The 17,491-nt window shown below is 39.1% G+C and overlaps 1 protein-coding gene across 6 annotated transcripts in view; it reads right to left on the bottom strand.

The window, feature by feature from the left end:
• The window catches only part of cntn5 (contactin 5), an 870,111-nt gene that overhangs the window by 301,088 nt on the left and 551,532 nt on the right, over positions 1–17,491 (bottom strand). The gene's annotated exons all lie outside the window — the stretch shown is intronic.

Raw genomic sequence — 17,491 nt, 5'->3', positions numbered from 1 at the left:
GGAGCTGCATCATAATAGTGCCTTCCAGATGTACATCTGTATTTATTGCTATTACTATGCATATCCTGCAGGCAGAGATGTATTCAAGTATGTTCTCCTAACACAAAGTAACAGAAGTTTGGAGAAAATCTCACCAATTCCAACGAGTGTATTGTCAGTCTGTACATATTATCCTCTGTTAGCTTGCAAAAAGGCCCCAGCATTAGTGTGGTTGTGGGTTGATCTTTTCCTTTTTCAGTACAGACACATAAAATGCACTGATTTATTGTTTCCCTTGTTCTAAAGATATTACAGACAGCATTTTGTTATGAAAGGGTTGATAAATATCAAAGATAAAGGCACAAGCCTGAAGTCTATTGGTAATGGTGGAATAAATTGTGTGGGCCATCTAATGGACTTTTCAACCTGTTAACTAAGATCAGTTTTGGAAGAATGGCTCAATATATTCATTTTTAAAAGTGCTTTAGACCAGAGCTTTGCAAACCTTTTCACTCATGAACCCTTTTGGCCCAAGCCCTTTTTATGACCCAAAGTATGTAAAATAGGTATAAATATCAAATTTTTACTGATCACAAATTAGCATTTGCAAGGCTTGCTAAACAGGCTAATTTTCCTTTTTATGAAGTACAGCTGAAGCATCTTCTGAAGAATCCATTGTAAAAACTGCACCATAGAGTCTAAAACAGCCACTAGGTGACATTCAGAAAATCTCTATTGTCACATTTTTCAGGACTCTAACATTGAGCTAACTAAGGGGACCCCATTTGGGGGCAGGACCCACAGGTTCAAGAAGCATGCCTTAGACTGGTACAGAGGTCTTTGTTCATTTTATTTTTGCAGATAAGCACAAAATATTCAAACTTTTAGGGTTAGTTTACAAAGGTTTTTGAGTATTGTTCTGATTTTCTTTATTGCAATTCAGAACTTCTTTGTAATAATTTTAGTTGCATAAAAACAGTGGCTTTACACACATTCACTCACTCAAATGCTTTGTGTGCCATAGTGTGTTGTGCCATTTTAAAGGCCATTTGTTCATGCTGCTGATGTCAGTTGAGGTTACATTTGCTCTGACTTTTAGTCTCAACATCAAAAGAGTTATTTAAGATGCTGAAGCTATTTTGGAAATAGGAACAAGCACTCTAGATTCCTCCTCCTACACAGAGACTACTACCCCACTGGTATCAGAGCTGTCAACTTCCAATACCACTATTTCATGTCAGTAATACACTTCTAAATACATTGCTTTGTTTTTCTATGCCTTTTCTAGGGCTTTCTTTGCAAGTTTGCTACTGCTTTCCTCTTAGGACTTCATCACATGCAACAGTTTGATCCTCTCTCTTTATACCTCACTTAACAGATCTCAGTCATATTTATGATCTGTATGTGATGGACAAAAATGTACTGAACTAGACTGACTCACTCTAAAACATGAGCATCTGAACAGTATCACCCAGGACAGTAGACCTGAACCAGAATTTTTCCAATTGCCCAACTTTTGCCTTGACAGAATAGCATTAATCCTTAAATTGAACCCTTTGAATCAAGTGAATTTACTTATGTGTTGACTCACTATGCAGGAATTGATTCAATGAGTCCCCTCCAGTTCAGACCAATAAACAGTATTATGGCCCATATAAATCCTCAGTTGTCAAGACCCAGGCTACAGAACACCAATAACCATGCGCAGAGGCTGGATTCTATCTAATATCTTTATTATAGGAATATATAAAGTCAATAAAAACAAGTGAAGAGTATCGTTCAGAAGTAGACCTTTCAGGAAAGGTCAAATATAGTCCAGGAAAACAATGTCCAATATGTGATATTAGAGTCCAAAGTTATAATCCAATAACCGAAACACACACTTTGCCAAGCAATAGTGTGGGGAGATGACAAGGTCTTTTAGTCCATTGAAGCTTGACAACAAGGCTGGAAAACAAACTAGATTCTTGGCTAAACAAGACTTGATACGAGGCAATCAAGGAACAAGAACAAGGTCCGTGGCGAGGTCCGTGAAACAAGGCAGGCTTGGAACTTGGTCCGGGAACAAGGAACTGGAGTTACGAAGTCCACACACGATCTCACTCCTCAAGCTGACGAGTTGACTCCGCAAGGTTTCCTTCGCGGCAAAACACCTAAATAGGGTCTCGTTTCCCGCCAGAAGAACACTTTCCCTGGAGAACTAGAAGTGAAACCCAACTCTGTCCAGATGCATGACTCCTTAGAATTTCCCAAGGGAAGCAGACCTAATCAGCTAATTGTTTGGCTGCGATTCTGAGGCTCTGGCGATTCGCCTCCCTCGCTCCTCTATCTCTATTATAATTGTCCTTTCGAGAAAACGGGGGAGAATTCTGCCCAAGGCTTGTTTGGCTGACTTCTTGAGGGCAAACATCCTCCAGGTGCAGAGGCTCCGATTCTGGCTGAACCGGTGAAAAACCCATGTTTTCCTCTTCGTCTGCCACAATAGTGCTAGGAACGGGACTACAAGGCCCATGAGACATCACATCAGTTGAGAAGTTCAGCCACTGTTTCTTTTCCCATAGTCACGTTTTTAAAATATTAAAAATACATGGCTGCTGTATGTATGACGAGTAGGCCATCGAAAAATTATAAGAACAGCAACTTCTGGAATCCTCCAGATTGAGTGTCCAGTGGCCATGTTGGCCATGGGACTATGGTAGTTATAGTCCAAATGGTAAGTTCCCAAAATTTTATAGAAAAGCATGTGTCACTTGTTTCCCAGTGGATCCTTATGGCAGTGGTTAAATACAGAATCCACGAATGCCTTTAGGAACTGACTTTCATGATAATAGATAGATTTTCACACAACAGGAACCATTCCAGTAAAGATTTCACATAAAATTGAGAGATAAATAAGGATGTAGGGTCAAAGAAGCGATCATTGCCTGCACAGCATACGGTGAGCTATTGCTGGGAACCTTCTGTTCTCACTCCAGTTGTCAGATTTTTGTGAAAAGAGGAGCCAAGAAGACTAGTGCTTCCCAAATGCTAAATGTAATTTTTTAAAAAAACTGCTTGCATTTGGCAATGCATTTTGGAAATTTTCTAGTTCTACCAGACTGGTGGCAGTGATGACATGTTGACTTGGAAGGAGCAAGAAATCTTAGTTGTAACCTCATGATAATCAACTCTGTTCACCCAAATCTCAAATTCCATCTTTTATGAGTTATAGGTGTTCAGAATGTTTGAAAATGTTTTTCTGAGTTACTGCATAAAAACAACACACACACGGAGCATGTGAGAGTAGGATGCTTTAGAATTCCTCTTAGGAATCGCATCCTCAGCAGCTCTACTGCAACTTCCAAAGTCTTTTAAAATATTTTTTTATAGCTGCTATATCCATTTCCTTAAAGACAAACAGTTTGGAAAGGTGTCAACTAATGACTGAGGTCAGAATTAAGCCTCATCAGTCTGGTTAAACCCAATGAGACACAATCCTCTCAGTCTATTTCTAATCTGTTCCACCCATTCCCCATTTGCATACCGTAATAATCTGTGATATTTTTAAAAAGAGAAAGGCAATGCATCAATCCCTTTGTTAATTTTTGTTTATATATTTTGGCTTATATACTTTAAACAATAATTATTTCCCTTCAGAATGTGCATTTGTCAATTTCCATTATTATTATTTTTTAAATTGAGAGGGGTAAAAAAGAACTGCACCCTAAAGGCACCGAATTCTGCTTGATCTTGGAAGTTAAGCCGGGCCAGCCCTGGTTAGTGTATGGACAGAAGATACTAATGGATTTATTTTATTTCTTGTGTCAGAAGCAAAACACATTGCTTCTGGTTGTGAGAGAATCTGCCGTCTACAAAGACATTGCCCAGGGGACACCCGGATGTGTCATGATCCTGCGTGCTAGATTCTCAAAGTTTTATTACAGAGGGAAAAAATAGCAAAACAACCTCTGAGCATTTCTTGTTTAAGAAAACTATGAAATTATGGCTTCATCATCAGTCGACAGGCAACTTGAAGGCACATACACAATCAAATCTGCATCACAAATACATTCATGAGATACAGATCAGCTCCATTTGAATCAGAATGATCACAGACTGGATTTTTTCCTAACAAAGATATTTGTGTTGTATAGTTTATATACCACTATCTAAACTATCTATATCTAATGTTATATAAACTATACAACAAAAATATATTTGCTAGGAAAAATCCAATCTGTGATCATTCTGATTCAAATATATCTATATCTAAAGAGCCCCTGGTGGCACAGCGGGCAAAACCACTGAGCTGCTGAACTTGCTGACCGAAAGTTCGGTGGTTCGAATCTGGGGAGCTAGGTGAACTCCCGCTATTAGCCCCAGTTTCTGCCAACCTAGCAGTTCAAAACATGCAAATGTGAGTAGATCAATAGGTACCGCTCTGGCGGGAAGGTAACGGTGCTCCATGCAGTCATGCCAGCCACATGACCTTGGAGGTGTCTATGGACAATGCCGGCTCTTTGGCTTAGAAATGGAGATGAGCACAACCCCTAGAGTCAGACATGACTAGACATAATGTCAGGGGGAAACATTTACCTCACCTATATCTAAAGGCATCTTGAAGCAATGCATAACAACTAATTTTAGGCCCTCAGTGCTTGAAATGTCCCAGAAAACTAGGAATTAGACCAGGTTCCATAATGAATTAGCAGGCACTCAGAAGTTAACTCTCTTGGTTATGCTCCTTGCTCTCAATCACGTTCCTACCCTGGATTCTGTTATTTTTTACTGTGTGAACCCTACTCCAGTTCTTACAGCCATCATGACTCATCCGGAAACCCATGCCCATTGGTTGTTGAATCACCCAATGGAGCTATTTGAAATTGCTTTTTATATCAAATGAGAACAGTGTTTTAATTTTTTATCACGTTTAAATTATGATGTTATTATTGGATTGTTGTATGTTGTATGCTGGTATTGAATGTTTACCATGTGTAAACTGCCCTGAGTCCCTATGGGAGATAGAGCAGTATATAAATAAAGTTTTGTGGTTGATGATTACATCATGACAACAATTCCTCTAACTAGATTTTAAGGCTGAGTGGCTTGTGCTGGAAATATCAGGCATTGGAGTCCCTTGTCAAGCTGAGTAATCCATCTTGAAAATGCAAGTTTCAGCACTGGCAGCCTAACGGTCTACATCTTTTTCAAAATCGCCAAGGATGGGCTTAGTTAGCACTGGTATGACAAGCAGCAGCTTGTCATTAGGAACTGGTCAGATCAATAACTTTGTTCTACTGAATTGCTATCCTTGACCTAAAGCAATTTGCTATTTCCAACTAGACTCACTAAATCAATGGGATCTGCATAAGTGGTAAATTGCTATTCTTTAATGGATTCAGGGGTCTACTCTAGTTGGGATTAGCAATTAAATATAGACTTTTAGACTTGTTTTTACTACTTCCTCAAGTTACTTTCTCACACATACTAGCATTCATCTTGATTTCTGCTTGGCAGGCTCTCTGTGGAACAGGACCCATGTCAAAGCAGTTAGCAGATCTTAAGAATAATCAGGATATGTGAGACATATAAGCATTCCAGTTTCATAGCGAATTCCATATTTTAAAAACTCCGTATGGTTGCCTTACACTACATTTTCCATCTTGATAATTTGGTGAAAATCAGATGATGCCTGACAGCCTCAGATATGCTGGTCCTGCCAAGCATCACAAAGCATAAACTCTTTGAGCAGATAATACTTCAATTAATGTATACAAGACCACAGAGTTTCATGCCAGGCATAGTCTTATACAGCACTATAACAGGTATATATGTAGTGTATATGTAGTATATTTTTGCTCAAACAAAGGAAGGCAGCATGAAAATAATATGGGTGGAGGCATCTTAACTATAACTTAAATTGCATTGTATCCCAACATTCATTTTTGCTACCTTTACTCAGGCATTTTAATAATTATATTCCAATACCTAATTTCACAAATTAGTTATAAAAGCACTTCAGTTTGTTTATACATATACAATTAAAATGCTTGGAAATAAATGAATGACAAGAGATTCTCTGATAATTTTGCTGTCAAAGAAATTAAGCCTTAATTGTTTACAGTCTTCAGTAACTGCTCTGCGGTATAGTTTAAAAAAATAATTTTTATTCCAATATTCATGCCTCTAGAAATAGATAGTGGATTTGCAATATTTTTTGCATGAAACAACTTTTGCTTTCTGATGGCTCAATGTACACAAAAGTTGTTTCATGCAAACAATTATTACAAATATTATAGAAATTCATATTATATATGAATATCATGTAGACATGAGTCCCATCTCCAAGATATCCTTTTATGTACAAATATGCAAAAACAGGTATTCCAGAATCCAAGATTTTGAAGTAGAATTGGAGAAGAAAATAACCATGCAGGAACATATCAAAGGCCCAGCAGCTCTGAAATCTAATTGTGCTTTCCGAGAAATCATGAATGATTACTCTGAACTCCCAAGGCATAAGAAAACCAAGAACAGTCTTCTTCTGATGTTACTAAACAACTGGTATTCAGTGATGAATCCAGTGTTTTCAATTAGAACCACACTTCATATCTAATTGGACGTCCCTTGTGGATTCTTCAAACTCTACAATTTTATGAGACTTAAGAGGTATTCCTAATGCCCCAGTCCAGTTTCATCTATTTTCTGTCTCTCTAGTATATTGGGTGATTGGAAGATAAGGGATCCCCTGAAGATGATGTTCTGATAGGCTGCAACCTTTCAAATGACATCTGCCTTATTGTTACCAACAGTGCTATAGATTTTGAAGAGGTGAGACTAGAGGCCAAAAGGGAGAAAAGTGCTGAGAGGAAGGCACATCAAACAAACCTTTGTTGTGCCCGCCTTCCAACTGGAAAACTATGTCCTCATTGTGAAAGATCATGAAGATCCAGAATAAGCCACCAAAGCTACTTACCTACCCAACACCAAGACTCTACCTTTGGAAGACAACCATACCTGGCAATGAGAGATCGTCTATAGACTGTGAACATGCTATCAGATCATAGGTGTCAAAGATGACCCTCTTCTATTGGCTCCCTCCCATGCCTGCAACATTGTGGCAGGGAAACAAAGGAAAGATTATGGAGGGTATAGTTTCCATAGTACTTTCTTGTGTCTTCCATCCAATATCACATGAGGAGGCCAGGCAAAAGGTATGAATTAGTATAGCCAGAATAGAAAGAAGCTATAGGCTGTATGTTCCTTCCCATTTGGGTAACCCTGCACCTTTTCAATATTTTATGGGATAGGCCAATGAAGATTGTCAAAGGATATAGTCTTCACAATCTTGAAACAGTTTCTGTCCCTTGCCATACTATCATATTACCAACTGGATTTGTAGTTTGACTCACTATTCAACTATTATTCCAAGGGCTGCCAGAAAGCAATGTTGTTTCCTAAAGACAAAATAGACTATGGTGATTTTGACTGGATTTCCAAGATCCTATGGTCCAAATCCAAAAGGGGAGGCTAACAAGTATGTTTGTCGATACAAATCAAAATTGACAGATTTTGGCCTAGAGTGTTACGTTCATATTCGCTGCTATAAAATAAATGAATGCATCTGTTGATGAAAATTGGCACCTCCATCTGGAATCAATAGTCAGTGCACATGCAAATTGGCTGGACTGGATTCAATGCTTTTAGCCATTTGCAGGTGGCAGGAAGTTCTCCAGTCAGCTGTCAAGACTATTCCACCATGGAGGTTGTCACCCAATACCCTACTAGTTGATTTATCTGCGTCACTGTGGACTTCTTCTCCTGTCTATCAGGGGACTATTATTATGTGTGCAACCATTTGCAAGGGGAGATGTAAGTTATAGTTAATCTGTACTTGACTTTCTGTATCCTAAATGGGGAAAAAGGTTGAAGAAGCAAGAAATGCCATAGAAGATAAAAAGAAGAGTCAGTAACAATCATCTGAATAAAACTGGAATTTATAAGATAGACTGGAGGAGTGAATATAAATAATACAGTTGTGTTCAGATTTCAAGCAGCCAAATAATCTCTGTAGAGATGAAGCACATTTTACTGTATTAATGTGAGGATCAGCTGTATGTGTGAGGAGAGAGAGAGAAAGGCTCACAGAACAATTAAAAAGAAGCAGAAGTGGCTACAATCTAGCTCACTGATTGCTTTCAGTGAATTTTTATATGATGTGTATATGCTAAGACACACCCTTCAATGAAACTACAATAGATCCACTCTTCCCATCCCCATGGGAATATGTTCCAAGATACAAACACACTCCTGTGGATACCTTAAACCACAGATAACAGGGAATCCTGTATTTCGATTATACTTAGGATGGAAGCATACCATAGTTGGGCTGGAAGCATATGGACTGGAGAAGAGTTTCTCAGACTGTGCTCCCTGGAGTATTTAGTGCTCTGTGAAACAATTCCAAGTGTTCTGTAAAAAGGTAAGGATTTTTTTAAATTAAAATTATTTATTTATTTTTAGTAATAAATGGGGGAAATCTCATTAAAATTGTTTTGTACCCATGAGCAGCATGTAGAAAAGTATCAAGTAGAGAATATATTTAGTACCTTCCATGTAAAACACAAACTATAGACTCTATAGAATATTTGTCTTACAGTTTTGTCATGCTTCTTTTTTCTATTTTTTCTTTTGTGCATGTAGTTCTGTCTGTAATGTGAAATTGGTGGAGAAAAAAGCGAATGATAAAACTTAATGTCTTGCATGTTTAAATTGTGAAACTTCCTTGCTTTGTCAATACTGTATTATCATTTTATTGATCAAATACAGTATGTATTTGCAAGAAGAAATGTAGTGCTCCACCTTGAATTTCACATTTCAAAGGTGCTCCGTGACTGAAAACATTTGAGAACCTCTGGATGAAAGAAGCAGCCCTCTCTCAGACTCAGCTTAGGGTCCCAGAATAACTATTGTTATTAATATTAATATTAACACCTATTAGTCCACATCAGATGTAATGGGAACGCACTCCTCTCCCAGACTCAGCCTAGGGTCCCAGAATAACTATGTTATTAATATTATTATTATTATTAACACCCATTGGTACACATCAGCTGTGATGTGAAAGCTGCCCTCTGTTAGTGCCTGCTTATTATTATGGGGGCCTAAACGTAAGGAAAATGAAAGCAAGCACAATGACTGCGCGGCTTTCATTTTCGTGTCGCCTCTTGTTTCCTACGAAAATGTCATCATTCAATTTGTGTAGATGAACGGTCGAAACTGTCAGGACCCAGGCTATAGAGCACCAATAACCATGCGCAGAGGCCAGATTCTATCTAATCTCGTTATTAAAGGAATATATAAAGTCAATAAAAACAAGTGAAGGATATAGTTCAGAAGTAGACCTTTCAGGAAAGGTCAAATATAGTCCAGGAAATCTATGTCCAATATGAGATATTAGAGTCCAAAGTTATAATCCAATAACCGAAACACTTTGCCAAGCAAAGTGTGGGGAAATGCCAAGGTCCTTTAGTCCAATGGAGCTTGACAACAAGGCTGGAAAACAAACTAGATTCTTGGCAAACAAGGCTTGATACGAGGCAACAAGAAGCAAGAAGCAAGAACGAGGTCCGAGGCGAGGTCCGGGGAACAAGGCTGACTTGGAACTAGAACAAGGTCCGTGGCAAGGTCCTGGAAACAAGTAACTGGAGTAGCGTAGTCCACACACGATCTCACTCCCGAAGCTGACGAATTGACTCCGCAAGGATTTCCTTGCGGGTAAACACCTATATAGGATCTTGTTTTCCCGCCAAGGAACACTTTCCCTGGGGAACAAGAAGCGAAACCCATACTGTGTCCAGATGCATGACTCCTCAAGATTTCCCAAGGGAAACAGGCTTAATCAGCTAATTGTCTGGCAGCGATTCTGGCGCTTCGGCGATTCGCCTCCCTAGCGCCTCTATCTCGATTATAATTATCCCGGCGAGAGAACGGGGGAGATTTCTGCTCAAGGCTTGTTTGGCTGACTTTTTGTGGGCAAACATCTTGCAGGTGCAGGGGCTCCAATTCTGGCTGAAACGGTGGGAAACCCAAGTTTTCCTCTTCGTCTGCCACAATAGTACTAGGAACGGGACTACATGGCCCATGAGACATCACAGAAACAAAACGATAGCATGAAGGGAAAAAAAGAAAAAAAATGTGCACATCTCTATTAGAAACCCATTCAATCACCCCTGGCTCAATGTTATGGAAACCTGAAATTTGTAGTTTTACAAGATCTTTAACCTTCTATGCATTCTTATGCAGATGATTCACCTAATGGTATCACACAGTGTAGATGCATCCAATGTCAGACTACAACCAGTTCTGGGATGTTAGTGCATATTATCATTGGCCCATTGTGTATGCAGTTATCGTAATTGCATTTCACTCCCTTTGAATAATGAAGACTTCTCAGGTTGACTGTACACTGTAGAATATTGCACTTTAACTCTGCTATTACTGGTCTATATTGTATGGAGTTTAATCTAGGTTTAATTATGTACAGAGAAATAAGGTTACGGATTAAAAATCCCATTGATGTCAATTAGTTACTCTAAACCCATGATTTATTATTGTATTTATTTAGTTTTTAATGTTAACTGGTTTAGAAGCTAAGTTCAAAGGTAACATACATGATGTTCTGTATGGACAGCCAGTGGGGTGGATGGGAGAAGTAAAGTGCATGTGAAAAAAGAGGTTTATTGCTTTATCCAACATAGTCAAGTACATCATTAACACAAAAAATGATGTGTCTAGGAAACCTTCATAGGAATATCTCCATTGCTGCCAATTGAACTCATACGAAGTTGCCATATAAAAGGGTGTAACAAATTGCTGCAATGAGAATTTTCACTTCCGAATAAGAGTGAAAAACTAGCACATAGTCATCAGAAGCAGCAATGGCAAAAATGTTGTATTTTTGGGGGGAAATTAACTTCATGAACATGGAGTATTTGGAATTTTTGAACAAAAACAATACATTATACACTTAAAAGCAAACCTTTGTGAGCAGGGAAGAACATTTCGTAAAATGATAATCCAAAAAAAAAAAAAACATAGAAAACTGTGAACAATAAGTAAAAATCCATTAAAACTCCCATAATCCTTTCAGACTTGTAGTGAAGACTCAGATTTTTCATTCATATATAAAAGTATAAATAAAATAGAGGAAGATTTACACCTCTACTAGATATCAATTCCATAAAGTCATTAAAAACTAATCTATACCAATCAAGAGCATCAGTCTATCTTGTAGGCACTGATGAGCAGAAGCTTTGTCATGTACTGGTAGTGTGGTAGACCTTCTGTCAAGGACAGAACGCCACAAGATTCAAAGTAACAGAGTTTATTAGATTACAGAACTCAAAAAATGCCCGTAAAACACAAGGGCCAGGCAGTATTTGCCTTTAGGAGCAAAAAGGGACAAAAGTAAATGTTCAAAAGATAAACCGGATTAAACCGGAGTTTAATCCGGGTAAAAACAAACTGCTTGCTTCAGCCTGGGTATAAACAAAACGAAAGCCAAGGAACAAAAGATACAAAGAATGCAACTAATTGGCAGCAGATTCCTCTCTGCTGCCAACACTGTGCTTAGAGTAACTTGCGTCGCTCCCACACACACACAGCAGACAGGATTTCCAACACGAGCAGATCAGCCAAGGATTGTAGCAGTAGAGTAGACCAGTTCCGTTCCGTAGATCAAAGCCAGAAGCAGACGTTTGTAGTTTTTCCAAGTCCAAGAAGGGGGGAAGACAAGCCGTGGTCAGTTCAGTCCGAGTTCTCAAAGCAGGAGATGGCGTCCGTCAAGAAGACGACGGAAGGTCAAGGTCTCAGCACAGGAAAACACACCAGTCTTCAGGAAAGCGTCCCACACACACAGATCCCAAGCGTTTGTCCAGATTACCTTGCCCAACGCAATTTGCAATTGCTCCCAAGCCCCATTTTATGCCAGTTACAAATCCTCATCACTGTCAGCTGTCCTCCTTAACCCGGGCGTTTCCTCATCACTTTCCTCGTCAGAGCTGGAACACCTCTGACTACGCCCAACAGCATCTCCAGCTGTGGATCCCGTCCCATCCCTCCAGCTAAGCCATGGGTCTAATCCTGAAGGTCCCCATTCATCTTCTGTCCCATCATGGCCAGTGGCACCCAATTCCTCCCTTACCCGAGTCCAATCCATCTCATCCTCCTCTGAGCTAACCAGCCCCTCCTCCATTCTCTCCGTAAACCCCTCGAAAGACTCTTCGTCAGATGGTGCTGCAAATATGTCTCGCAGTCTTTTTCTCTCTCGCTCCTCGAGAGTATCTGACTCTCGAGGAGTCTTACGCCCACGTCTGTCAGTAACAGAGCCATGAGGCTCAATCATAACACCTTCTCTGGGTTTTAGTCTGAATAATTAAAAAACCCATTCAAAGTGGCAATCCCTGTCTTCCAAATAAGTTTAATATGCTTTGCTAACCCTTTGAAGCTCAGACTAAAATTTAGAAAAGATTAATCACTCCCTTGGTGGAGCTGAGAGAGAGGAATCTTGCCTGTCCCCATATCAAGATATCTGGAATTAATTGTGTGAGTATTTACTCTGTTGGGTAATATGGATAATATATATCATAGTTTTAATACTAAATGGTGTGGAAAGCCGCCTGCTCTGCACTTGGACACACATAATATCAATATGCAAAGACTTTGAAATTGGCAATGGCATTGAGATACTTGGGACATCCCCCCCCCCCCTTTAAACTTGCTATTCATTTGAGAGTCTCATATTTTGATAGATGGCTAGAGGATTTTAGGTTCTAAAATCAGCAGGATATGATGAAAGCTGAAGATGTCACATTTCAGTTCAAATACGTTATCAGCATGGAGATAAGCTCAAATGGCACAGTGACAATTTTTTTACAGGGAATCGTTATACATCATTACTGTATCTAAGGAGAATAATTTTTTATTGCAGAGAATGTTAGAATTGTGACTGAAGTATGCCACATACCTTCTGTTTCATGGAAAAAGGCAAATGCTTGAATAGGGATAAAATACTAGCAGCATACTGTATATCCTCATATATACGTCAACCTCACATATAGGTCTTAGGGAGGTTTGGATGCCAAAATTATATATTTTGATATGATCTGTGGATATTTGAAAATTTAAAGAAAATACCAACCCTCTTTACTCCTCATGGTACTAACTCTGGCCTTTGAAATGTCCGGGCAGGAATATGGTGGCAGCAGAAGTTCTTAGGTGAATAGTAAGCATTCATGCTTTCTTTAGGTTTCCCAGGATGGATAACTGGTAAAATTTTATATTTTGCCACTAAGAGAAGGAGATGATTCCTAGCTATTTTCTTCCAAAACCTGATACACACTCCCTGCCTTCTTCCCTAATCTGTTTCCTTTCCTTTTTGTTTTTTCTGAGTTGCACCATGCACAGCCCCCAGTCTTCCCACCCACAGCCTCATCCCAAAATGTGCTTCTTTCGGTCCTTCACTTTTGGGGTAGAAAGGACTTGTTTCTTAAAAAGAAGACATAAAAAACCAAAAATTTATTCCCTCTAAACCACGCCTAGACCTTGAAATCTCCTTCCACATCCAGAAAAAAATGACCCAAAAAGATGTATTATTGATATAGAAATGCTATCACTTCCTTTCCAACTGAAAATGAGCTCTGAGTCTCTCAGTCAAGAAGAACAGAAAAATGAGAACTGAAACTGTGCAGAGTTCATTGCAGGGGGGAGCCCGTGAGAAACACACTGTCTGGTTTTGGAGGAGGGCTCAGGGTTTCTAGCAGCAGTGGTGGGAAGAAGATTCACATACAACCTGGAGGGAGAAAAACCTGAATCCTCTTTTGCCACCCACATGAGGCATACAGTTACAGAGTGTATAAATTCAATGGGGGCTTCCAGGTTCCTTGAGATGATCCTCTTTCCCAGTAGCTATTGCAGGTTGACAATGGCTGGATTGTTGCAAATACAGCTGGTGAATGTCCCTGAATATCACTTTATCAGCACTTTAGCAGTCACCTCGTGTTTACAATATTTATATGGTGCACCTTACCCAGTCTACTTTTACAACCTCTCCGTTTTAATCCATGTTTTTATTAGTTCTTGACATTTGTTTTTTATTGGCTAATGTTTAAATTTTTCTAATTGTGCATGTCTTTTGTCTATTGTTGTGTTTTATATTGCTATTGTTTTTATTCGGGCTTGGCCCCATGTAAGCCGCCCTGAGTCCCCTTTGGGGAGATAGAGGCGGGGTATAAAAATAAAGTTGTTATTATTATTATTATTATTATTATTATTATTATTATTATTATTATTATTATTATTATTATTGGTCAGTTTTTCCTGTCTCTGATATTGGGGGGCAAGTAATTGAAATTATTGCTTGGTTTTTCCCTTGCCTGATGTCACATGGGGTGGCTGAGGGGAAAGCCAAGAGAAGATCACACTCCCAGTTCTCATCTGATTCTCACCCTCACTCTGTAACTGTACACATCTACCCCCCTTCTTGAGACTCACTACCTTCTCTGAGACCTCTTCGAAAACTGCATAGTTTTCGAAAAGCTGCCATTCAAAATCCAGATAGGTTTTTAAGACATCTAGCAGCAGAGAGGAAATTGCTGATATCATTTGTTCTCCCTTACAGGAATGAATAATTTAATACAGCACATCCCCAGTTATTGGGAAAGCTACGTTGAGACCATTGTGATGCATTTTTGATTCAGAGGTGATACATTAACATTGAACTTGCCTGTTCTCCTAAATAATCAAGAAAGATCCTTCCACCAAAGTCTTTGCATATGCAAGACAATAATCTCTCTGTCAGCACCAAAGCTATGAAGCCTCTGCCCTAATAGCTGTTTGACAGTGGAATGCACTGCCTAAGAGTATGATGGAGTGCCCTTCTCTGGAGGATTTTAAACTGAGGTTGAATGACCATCTATCAGGTGTCATTATGTATTCCTGAACTGAATAGTCCTTGTGGTCTCTTCCAACTATATAATTCAATAGATCAACCTGGCTCCTAGTTTGGTAGTTTTTGAAACTACCTGATGATCTTCATAATCTAAAGATCAATCTTTAAACTGATCTCTGTGTTCTACAACCTTATCAGACAGACAATCTCCCTTCCCCTTCTCCATTTCACTGTCTGCCACCATAAAATAATGGGGAGTCACAGCTGCCATTAGACAACATGGCCATACTTTCAGTCATGCCCCCCCCCCCACCCAAGTCACACAACTACAGATCTATTGTTAATTTGGGCTAGTCTGTGATCACTGAGAGAAATCGTGAAATTGGCAAAAACAACGTGAAGGGCCCGTAATTTTGTCTCAAAATGATATGTGATGAAGTCTACATACCCTTTTGGTGTTTTGCATGAAGAGAGGCATGGGTGGTCCTTAGAGTGGTTAGCTGTCATCCCTGTTTATCCTTCACAAATTTTTTATTTTTATTTTTAGAAATGACAGATACTGCAGAATAGAGGCATTAGAGAACTTACAGAATAGGTGGTTTTCCTCTGCTGCTATTCCTCTCTGCTATTATTGTTTACTCTTAAGTTCTTTAATTGTTTTCCAAAAATTATTTAGCTTTCTTATTGTACTCCTATCCTATTATTGTTTTTAAAAATGTAATTTGATAACAATTGAGTCTGTTTTATTTTGAGATGTCTATGTAAGAACTTCAAATCCAAATGGTAATAAATATGACATAACTTTTTGTTATTATTTCCTGTTATGATACATATGCTGTCCTATGTAACGAATCCTGTCTGGATATTATAGAAATTTTAAGATGTGCCTCATCAGTAGAAATGCTTTTCTAAAACCAAAAAAACACATCAGGGTCAGAGACTTCTAGACTGTGCGTGATGAGGAAGATATCAGGTGCCTACAGGGAAGCACTCCAAATTTTGATATGTCTGATGAGAGGAAAAGTCACAAAATAGGGCGACTGAAAGGTTCACAATTCCTCTCTTTACTTTATGAAATGATCCCCTCCTCCCCCGCCATGTGATAAAATCCATAGATTCATCATTCAGTTCATAGAATCATAGAATCATGAAACTGGAAGATACCACAAGGGCTAGACATGTAGCCGTGGGGAGGGGGAGGGCTTGAGGGGCTTCAGCCCCCCCCCCGAAATTCTCAGGATGGTCCGCGAGAAGGCCTTACATTTATTATTTAAACTGTTATGTTTATTCATATCATGATCTGATCACCATGCTCAATATATCCCATATGCATGGGGGTATTGGGATAACAATACAAAAGGTTTGCTAGGGCAGATCCTCTCTCTCTCAGACTCAGCCCCCCCCCCCTCCGAACCAAAATCCTGGCTACGGGCCTGTCAAGGGCCATCCATCCAGTCCACCCCCTGGTATGCAAGAAAATAATCAAAGCACTCCTGACAGATGGCAATTCAAACTCTGCTTTAAAAAACCTTGAGAGGAGGAGACTCCATCACACTCCAAGGTAGTCTATTTCACTGATGAACAGCTCTTACCATGCGGAAGTTCTTCCTAATGTTTCAGTGGAATCTCTTTTCTTGAAATTTGAATTCATTGTTCTTTGTCCTAGTCTCCAGAGCAGTAGAAAACAAGCTTTCCCCCTCCTCAATGTGACATCCTTTCAAATATTTGAACAACATCCCCTGTTGGCAGACTTTTATCAATGCTAAACACACCCAGCTCCCTAAGCTGCTCCTCATAGAGCTTGACTTTCAAACCTTTGATAAGTTTGGTCGCCCTTCTCTGGACATGTTCCAACTTGTCAATATCCTTCTTGAAGTCATAATATAAAATGATGTTTGTTCTATGGTTCTTTAATATACGAAGAATTTCTTCACCACCAGCAGCATTAGTAAATGTAAGGATAAAGATATGTGAAGAATCCCATTATTGTCCCAGGTTAAGTGGAATTGTTTTGGCCTACATTTCCTCAACTTTCTCAGGGATGGTGCAATTTGCACTTTGGAATACTCATGTTGACAGACAGTTGTGGACATATGAACACACATAAAAAGGTGCACATATGTCAACTGCATGAACAAAATCTGTTTTAGACAATGGGAAAAAGTATTAAAGCATATTAAAACATGCAGATGTTTGAAAAATATAAGCAAAGAGATGGCTCTCATCCTCTAAAACACAACCAAACTTAGAATCAGGCAGTGCAAGCCCCAGAAGAAAAAAGGGTCTATGTATATGGATCTAAAGATGGATATGTAGCAATAAAAATGTGGCCCTTTGTTGAATGCATTTTTCTCAAATCAGGAATAAGTATCATAACAAAATGTCACTACATGTCCTAGCTGACTGTAACTAGAAGCCTGTTCCTAGCTACCGTGAACTATGGAAGTTGTTTTCAGCTTCTGTTGAGATGAAGAAAAATTATTTATTTCCAATATTTATATCCCACCCTTCTCAACCGAAGGGACTCAGGGCGGCTTACAACACTGGCACAATTAGATGCCTATACAAAAACAATCAACAATA

This window comes from Anolis carolinensis, chromosome 3, assembly GCF_035594765.1.
Source record: "Anolis carolinensis isolate JA03-04 chromosome 3, rAnoCar3.1.pri, whole genome shotgun sequence".
Taxonomy (NCBI): domain Eukaryota; kingdom Metazoa; phylum Chordata; class Lepidosauria; order Squamata; family Dactyloidae; genus Anolis; species Anolis carolinensis.
Note: the sequence above shows the minus strand (reverse complement) of the source record. Positions and strands in the feature narration are given on the sequence as shown.